Source organism: Danio aesculapii, chromosome 3 (assembly GCF_903798145.1).
Source record: "Danio aesculapii chromosome 3, fDanAes4.1, whole genome shotgun sequence".
In the NCBI taxonomy this organism is placed as follows: domain Eukaryota; kingdom Metazoa; phylum Chordata; class Actinopteri; order Cypriniformes; family Danionidae; genus Danio; species Danio aesculapii.
Window position 1 is genome coordinate 6,170,806 of NC_079437.1, and position 7,500 is coordinate 6,178,305.

Genomic DNA, 7,500 nt, shown 5'->3' on the forward strand with positions numbered 1-7,500 from the left:
CAGCAGTTCTGTGGGCGCAAATGCCTTGTTGATGCCAGAGGTCAGAGGAGAATGGCCAGACTGGTTCCAGCTGATAGAAAGGCAACAGTAACTCAAATAAGCACTCGTTACAACCGAGGTCTGCAGAAGAGCATCTCTGAACACACAACACGTCCAACCTTGAGGCGGATGGGCTACAGCAGCAGAAGACCACACCGGGTGCCGCTCCTGTCAGCTAAGAACAGGAAACTGAGGCTACAATTCACACAGGCTCACCAAAACTGGACAATAGAAGATTGGAGAAACGTTGCCTGGTCTGATGAGTCTCCATTTCTGCTGCCACATTCAGATGGTCGGGTCAGAATTTGGCCTCAACAACATGAAAGCATGGATCCATCCTGCCTTGTATCAGCGGTTCAGGCTGGTGGTGGTGGTGTAATGGTGTGGGGATATTTTCTTGGCACACTTTGGGTTCATTAGTACCAATTGAGCATGGTGTCAACGTCACAGCCTACCTGAGTATTGTTGCTGAACATGTCCATCCCTTTATGACCACAGTGTCTCCATCTTCTGATGGCTACTTCCAGCAGGATAACACACCATGTCATAAAGCGCCAATCATCTCAGACTGGTTTCTTGAACATGACAATGAGTTCACTGTACTCAAATGGCATCCACAGTCACCTGATCTCAATCCAATAGAGCACCATTGGGATGTGGTGGAACGGTAGATTCACATCATAGATGTGCTGCCGATAAATCTGCAGCAACTGTGTGATGCTATCATGTCAATATGGAGGAAAATCTCTGAGGAATATTTCCAGTAGCTTGTTGAATCTGCACCATGAAGGATTAAGGCAGCTCTGAAAGCAAAAGTGGGTCCAACCTGGTACTAGTAAGGTGTACCTAATAAAGTGGCCGGTGAGTGTACCACCTGCGTAGAATTAAACAACTGGGTTGTGACATACGTTGCCAAATTAAGGTAAAAAAATGCCTAGATTTAAATATTTCCTCAATTGTGTGAGGTGATGAGCTTCATACAAGATCTGGCAACAAGCACAAAAAGTCATTTGCCTTACCTAGATTGGGCCACACAAGTTACTGGTGTAAATATGGTAGACACCTGGTAAAAACAGGAGCGTTAGCAGGTGTGCATAAAGTTAGTTCGACAATGGATGTTTGTTTATTCACAATTTTAGGGACTGTCTGTAAAGTTTAATTCGACATACACTAAGGGCTCTATTATATATAGGCGAGGGGTCTAAAGTGATGGCGCAGGTGCAACAAGGGTGTGTCTGAATCCACTTTTGCTATTTTAAGAGTGTGAAAAACAGTCTGTGCACCCAGCGCATACATGCAAGGGTTACTCTCTTAGTTCTGGGTGTGTTTTGAGCATTACCTGCATTAAACCAATCAGTCTCATCTCCCATTCCCTTTTAGAGTCAGTTTGTTATACCATGGTGCATTTGCTATTTACATGGCTGCTTTGTAAGTGGAAAAACTGAATCACTAGCGAGAAAACAGTTAAAGATCCTTTATGAAATGGCCGTGGAGTAAAGAAGCGACTGTGGACACACTCCACTGAATAATATATCCTCTTAGGGCTGCACAATATATGGTTTCAGCATCAGATATGCAGTGTTGAGTCTGAAATATAGTTGAGCAGGAGCTACAGAACACACATGCTTTGTAGAGTCGCTGCTAAGTTTAACCACATCAGAGAGAAGACCTATAATCTGCATGTGTTGTTTTAGGCCTGTGACTGAGCATTTTAGGCGGGTTTAATACATTTGGACACAAATAATTACGGTTTTGGATGTGTAATAAAGATTTATTGTATTACATTACTAATACAGAATTTATATATTATGCAACATCAACAAAATCTTAAATTTTGGTCTTGTTTTTAGTCCAAATATCTCCATATTAGAGTGAAAATAAGATTATTTTACTCACCCCATTGACAGATCATTTCACTTATTTAAGGAAACTCTTAATTCTCTTCTGAAGGTGAAAACAAATCAATATTTGTACTTGACCTAAGAATATTTACATATTTGGACTAGAAATGAGACGTTAAAAGGCATTTTTGAGGTGTGATTATTCAATCTCTGTACCTGAATGCTGTTCGACTCCCCATATTCATATCACATAAATATAAACGATCACAATATCAGATTTGTCCAATACCGCTCAGCCCTATATCCATTGTGGATTTACTTTCATAATTAAGTTTCAGCACAAATGTATGTTTCAAATCTATTTCTAAATCCAGCTCTAATGTCCAGCAAAGTAATTAATGTGCCAACAAAGGCGTAATGGGTAGTTTCTGATGTGTTTGGTCTAAATGTTTTCTTGAACCAAACTTGACCGAGGGCTGTGGGCCGAAGATAAATACATACATTTGACGTAAATAAGACGTTTCCTAATTTATTTGCTAAATAAAAAGAAAACGTTGCTTTAAAACATAAAAATTATACTGCATTATTAATTACTAGCATTTTATAATGAACATATTACAGTTAAAGCATAAACAATCCCATTTAGAACACAATGGAGTTGTGAATACCTGAAAACGCTAGTCGAGCTGCTCCGGCCTTTACCTTGATTTGCTCACTGATGTGTTGTGCGTTATCCTCTGTCTGTCAGCTGACAGCATTTACATTTTAAAAGTCTGATTAATTTACAACATTTATTGGAAACATTTAATGTCAGTTGGCTTACTGTGGTGCCTCAATAAATCAAAGAAAATAAAGGTTTTGTTAAACTCTAAATGATGATTTCTGTCAAAGGCATTCGCCCAAACCATCTCCCCATCATTCTGCCTCTTTTCAGATGGGATGGTGGGCCCAACCAAAGGTTACCATGGGCCAACTTTGGCCCAGCTACTTTACCAACCTATTTGTTTTAACAAGCTATTCTTAACATAGCCTCTAGTTTAAATGTCTACTTCCTTTGATAGTTTAGCAACATTAAGCAAACTGGAAATTTCAACCTTCTTGGAACATTCCCAATAAACGTTCTTAGAACATTATATTTTGGTGGAATTTAGGTTTTGAAAATGTTGGTAGAACGTTATGCTAACCAGATAAAAAATGTTCTAGCAACATTAAGCAAACCGGACATTTCAACGTTCTTGGAACGTTCTAAATAAACATTCTTAGAACATTATATTTTGGTGGAATTTTAGGTTTTGAAAACGTTATGAGAACATTATGCTAACCTTATTAAAACGTACTAGAAAAATTAAGCAAACTGGACATTTCAACATTCTTGGAACGTTCCAAATAAACGTTCTTAGAACATTATATTTTGGTGGAATTTAGGTTTTGAAAACGTGAGAACGTTATGCTAACCTTATAAAAATGTTCTAGCAACATTAAGCAAACTGGACATTTCAACGTTCTTGGAACGTTCCAAATAAACGTTCTTAGAATGTTATATTTTGGTGGAATTTAGGTTTTGAAAACGTTGTGAGAACGTTATGCTAACCTTATTAAAACGTTCTAGCAACATTAAGCAAACTGGACATTTCAATGTTCTTGGAACGTTCTAAATAAACGTTCTTAGAACATTATATTTTGGTGGAATTTTAGGTTTTGAAAACGTTATGAGAACGGTATGCTAACCTTATTAAAACGTTTTAGCAACATTAAGCAAACTGGACATTTCAACGTTCTTGGAACGTTCCAAATAAACGTTCTTAGAATGTTATATTTTGGTGGAATTTAGGTTTTGAAAACGTTGTGAGAACGTTATGCTAACCTTATTAAAATGTTCTAGCAACATTAAGCAAACTGGACATTTCAATGTTCTTGGAACGTTCTAAATAAACGTTCTTAGAACATTATATTTTGGTGGAATTTTAGGTTTTGAAAACGTAAGAACGTTATGCTAACCATATAAAAACGTTCTAGCAACATTAAGCAAACTGGACATTTCAACATTCTTGGAACGTTATAGATAACGTTATGAGAACGTTCTCACAACCTAAATTTGTTAGCTGGGCATGCCCTACTTTGGGCATTTGTAAAATAGATCATCCCCCAAAAAAAAGTTTTCTTGGTTTATTTATTATACAGAGTTGTTTCGCCATATCATGCATCACATTGGATGGTTGTCCATGCTACTTTCCCATGGTCATAGTCCAAAAGTGTTTGCTCTTCTTGATCACACACCTATGTGACTCTTCCCGTGTGTCTATATATTGTTATTAAGAACAGCACTCCACCCAGTGGTCAAACAAGGAATTACAAAAAAGAAAACGCTCTTATAAAATGTGTTATAATAAAACTAGTTTTTAATAAACATACAGGCCTGTAGCAAGCCTAATGAAGGGAGGTTTTTGTTTTCTTAAAAAGTGGAGCTTTTTGCACTTATTTGCTTCATTTTCCATTAAATTATGAGGTTTAAATACTGCATTTTAGTGCCATTTTAAGGACTAATTTTTAGCTGGAAATTGTCGGATGGTGATCATAACCACACTTTTTAATGCAACAAAAATAGAGTTTTACATTTCTGTATAAACCCTATAGACAAACAAACTGGCCAGCTCATTTCCCCAGACAGAGTTAGTGGATAAAGTTTAATTTGTCTTAAAGCCTTCTTCTATCAGCTACTTTCACAATGTATGATGGCATAAATTAATAAAAACGGCCAAATTATAAACTTGGTCATTGGAGGCGGGTGTGCATTTCCTGGTCCTCCTGGTTGGGGGTTGAGCATTGGGCTAATGACCCACATCGTAAAAATGAGATGTTACAAAACACCAACATGGTGCTTCTAAATATCAGCTTCAATATAAGTGACGTAGTAAGTACAGTGGACATAAAACACAAAAGCTGTCCCAAAAAAACCCTGAAGAAGTGTGTTGATTCAGCTATAAATAGTTTGAACAAGCAACAAAAATATAGTATTTAGAAAAGCAGACATTTATAAGAGGTTCAGCAGATCCCTGTACACTGTAAAAATGTCGAGTTCAACACAAATCAATTAACTTTATGTTTAATAATTATAATTTATTTATAATTATTAATAATAATTTAGTGGATTAAACATAAAACATTCAGGTTGTCCAAAAAGTAATGCAAGAATTGTGTTGTTTCAGCTCATTTTAGATAAGTAGTTTGAACACAAGCAGCAAAAGGCATTTATTTTGAGTGTCCGCCCTGCTGAAAAACACAGATTAAACAAGCCTAGCCAGGCTTAACCAGCCTAGCCAGGCTAGGAGCTCAGCCAAACAGCCATGTCCAGCTTAAACTAGGCTATTCAAGCTGGTTTTAGCTGGTCATCTTGCAGACTGACCAGCTAAGATCGGGCTGTGGAAAGGCTGAAAACCCCTCTAAAACCAGGCTGGTCGAACAGCTTAAACAAGCCTAGCCAGGTTTACTTCGACCAGCCTGGTTTAAGAGAAGTTTTGGCCATTTACAGGCTTAACCAGCCTAGCCAGGCTAGGAGCTCAGCCAAAACAGCACAATCCTGGTTTCAGAGGGGTTGCAAGATGACCAGCTAAAACCATCTTGCAACCCCTCTTAAACCAGGCTGGTCGACCAGCTAAAACCAGCTTAGACTAGTTTAAGCTGTTTTTTTCAGGTAGGGTGTTACATCAGCCAAACACCCTTCCATAATCCTCACAATCTGCACCCAATGAAAGAAGACAACCACCCTTGTAGAAAACTTAAGGTTTATTCTCTCGGCCTCACTTATTTTCTGAGAGAAAACACAAATGCACAGCACAAATATTGCAGATTTACATTCAGCTCTCTGAGATTTCACTTGCTTTCTGTGAATCTACAGCAGAAACAAAAACATTTCCTTAAATTCAAAAGCATATGACAGCAAATAGAGGTAAAGTTGGTCTCATATTCACACATTCGTTCAGTGACACACTCACTATAATGTTTACCACCGCACTTTAACTATTTGGCCTGAAATAACCTGCAAGTGTGACCTGAAAACAACATTAACACGGTTTATTTGACTGTGAACAATGTTGTACATTGATAGTCATTGGCTGCTAATATGATTTCGCTATTTAGAGTTTGCAAATTATACTATACTGAAATGATATTATTAAGGGGAAAGTCTGAATGTGCGAATATAAAACCAGCTTTACCTCTATTTACAGCAAAATACTAAACACAAACGTCTGAGAGAAAACACAAGAGCACAGTTCAGGAGATATTGCATTATTAGAAATGCATTAGCAACTTGTTATTTCAGTTAGCAAATAACCTCAACCATCGCCAAAATCAACATTAAGCATACAAAACATGTAGTAGAGTGTATTATTCTCACAGCATACTCCACTACATCGACAGAAATGATATAAAACACTTATATTACGTTATGATCATCTGTTTACAGGAGATTATGTAGCAAAGAGGTGCGCTTACCTGTTTCCCTCGCTTTCTGTAAACTACGGTAAGCGCTAATGGACAAAACACTAAAATGTCTGCGATATACAGTAACAACCACAAGAGGGCCCTTTAACACCATTACATCAATAAAGACACATTTCATAGAACTCAAAACGATGAAATAAATGATATTATTATCTTTTCCTGTCCGATACACACACAGCAGAGGATTTACAGACCAAACACTACTTAAAACCTGTCTTGTAGACTTACATGTGTTTTTACATGAGTGAATTGAAATCTTTTTATCGCGAGTGACTCTCAAATGAGGACTCATCTTAAAGAGGCAGTACTAAATAAATAAACCTTTACTTTTCTACCAATATAAAGATTCCAACAGAGAACAAACAAGTTATCAACTGCAAACAATTTTAGTTCTACAAATGTTCCCTTAACGTTCCCATTAGGTTACATAATATATAGAATGTTCAAAGCCTCCAGTTTTATTAGACGTTGTATTAATGTTGTTTTTTGATTATATGAACACTATTCATATTGTTTTCATGTTGTCTCATCTAATATGAATGTTCTCAGAGCTTCATTCATTTTCCTTTGGCTTAGTCATTTTAATCATGAGGGGTTGCCACAGCAGAATGAACCGCCAACTATTCCAGCGTATCTTTTATACCAGGGGTGTCCAAACTTGGTCCTGGAGGGCCGGTGTCCTGCATAGTTTAGTTCCAACTTTCTTCAACACACTAGCCTGGAATATTCTTGTATACCTAGAAAGAGCTTGATTAGCCGGTTCGAGTGTGTTCAATTGGGGCTGGAACTAAAATACGCAGGACACCGGCCCTCAAGGATTTTGGACAGCCCTGTTTTATACAGTGGTTGCCCTTTCAGCTGCAACCCAGTACTGGGAAATCAAAGCGTTATTTAAAATGTTATCAGAACGTTCCAATCACATTAAATTAATGTTGTTAGAATGTTTCCCAAATGATAAACATTACTGTGAAATGCAGAAGTTCAAATCTTTTTAGGTAAACGTATATAAAACATTAATATCACATGATTGAAATGTTTATATATTCAATAATGGTCTGTGAACAGTAATATAGCCTAATATCAGACATTAAGGACACATTTTGAACTAAAAGATACT